The sequence below is a fragment of the Mandrillus leucophaeus genome, unplaced genomic scaffold (assembly GCF_000951045.1).
Source record: "Mandrillus leucophaeus isolate KB7577 unplaced genomic scaffold, Mleu.le_1.0 Scaffold1021, whole genome shotgun sequence".
Lineage (NCBI taxonomy): Eukaryota > Metazoa > Chordata > Mammalia > Primates > Cercopithecidae > Mandrillus > Mandrillus leucophaeus.
Window position 1 is genome coordinate 124,386 of NW_012098333.1, and position 2,078 is coordinate 126,463.

Consider the following 2,078-nt stretch of genomic DNA (forward strand, 5'->3'; position numbering starts at 1 on the left):
CCAGTCTCCTTTGAAGGGAGGAGGAATGTTTGACCTTGAGCATATTTCCAGCCTCCAGTTCCAACCCAGTCACAGATTCTGAGATGAGGTTTCTTTCTCCCCAGTTCTCTAATTTTTGGAGAAGCCAATAGTTCCTTCCCACAAAAGATAGTATCACACTATTTCCTATCTTCAAAACTTTGGCTTCAATTTTGTTCTCTAAGTTGATATTCATCACTTAAGTTCTAGACTTTTTCTTTTTTTATTTTTTTTTTTCTTTTTCTTTTTTTATTTTTATTTTTTCTGAGACAGTCTCGCTCTCTCACCCAGGCTGGAGTGCAGTGGTGTGATCTCAGCTCACTGCAAGCTCTGCCTCCCAGGTTCGCGCCATTCTTCTGCCCCAGCCTCTTCAGTAGCTGGGACTACAGGCGCCCACCACCACGCTTGGCTAATTTTTTTGTATTTTTGATAGAGACAGGGTTTCACCATGTTGGTCAGGCTGGTCACGCACTCCTGACCTCACGCAATCTGCACACCTCAGCCTCCCAAAGTGCTCAGATTATAGTCATGAGCCACTGTACCTGGCCAGAGTTACTTTTAATATAATTGTGACTATCTCAAGTAATGGTGCTTTGAGTATTTTTGTCAGTGGTTTTGGAATAGCACCAGCACACACTTCTGTGGAGTAGACTGTTAGAAGGGGGCATATCTTTCATTATCATAAATAATGCCAAACTTTTTCCAAAATGATGACACCAATTCATGCTCCTCTAACATCATATGTGAATAGCCGTTTCTCCAAATCCTCACGGACTCTTAGTTTTATCTCTTTCTAAAAATTCCATCACTGTGGTTAGTCTTTCATTTGTATAACATATTACTTAAAATCTTTACCAAAAAGAAATGTTGTTTGACTCTAATGATGCAGCGCAGTAGGTTTGTTTACACCGCCTCACCACAGACACGTAAGTAACACACTGCGCCAACATTCCAACAGTTACGACTTTACTAGGCAAAGGGAAATTTTCAGCTTTGTTATAATCTTATGGGAGCACTGTCATACATGTGGTCTGTCATTGACCAAAATGTCATTCTGCCACATATGACTGTAGTTAATAAGCAGGTGCTTAAGTTATAAGAATGAAAATAATAACAGATATAAATTGAGTATATGGGCACTTCTCTATGTTGCCTCCTTCAAGTGTCACAATCAGTTTGAGACAGAATTAGTTCTGTTATAGTCGTTATATACATGAGCAATGTGAGTCTCAGCTAAGAGCTAAGAGTTTGCTCACTGCAGACGCCACCTCCTGGGTTCATGCCATTCTCTTGCCTCAGCCTCCTGAGTAGCTGGGACTACAGGCGCCCACCACCACACCCGGCTAATTTTTTGTATTTTTAGTAGAGACGAGGTTTTACTGTGTTAGCCAGGATGGTCTCCATCTCCTGACCTCGTGATCTGCCCACCTCGGCCTCCCAAAGTGCTGGGATTACAGGCATGAGTCACTGCACCCGGCCTAAACTGGTTTTAAATAGAATTTTGTATGAAGTTCTTTAGGCAATAAGTAAAAATGGAAGGGTAACCTGATGGCAGAGAGCAGCCAGGACCACAGTTGTCTGTGGATGCAGAGTCTGTGGTGGAGCCTGGAATGCACCAAAGACCACGAGTCTCCGCGGGCAGTCAGTTCAGTGACAGCACCGCTCATTATCTGATCCACAGGCACCCCAGTAGCACATGGAGAGAACAGGAAGGCCTAAGATGAGTCCGGGCCGTGGAAGGTCTCCAGTGAGGGGATCGTGGAAGATGTGAAAAGCATCCTGGAGGGGAAGGTAGCCCTGCAGCTTAGCAGTCCTGTTTCCCTCACATGGAGACCACGTGGTGCCCTACAAGAGCAATCTGGTGGTGTGGTGCTGGGGAGGGGAGAGGGCCAGGACCACAGAGCCTGTGCAGGGATTCAGAACCAGAGGCCTCCTCAGAACAGGCACAGGAGATGGTCTGTAAGGACCTGTTCGATTCCAGTGAGGGCATGAGGGGCAGGCAGGAAGGAAAGCAGCCCCACATAGGAGGACGCACACGATGGGGAAGCAGGTCTCAGGAG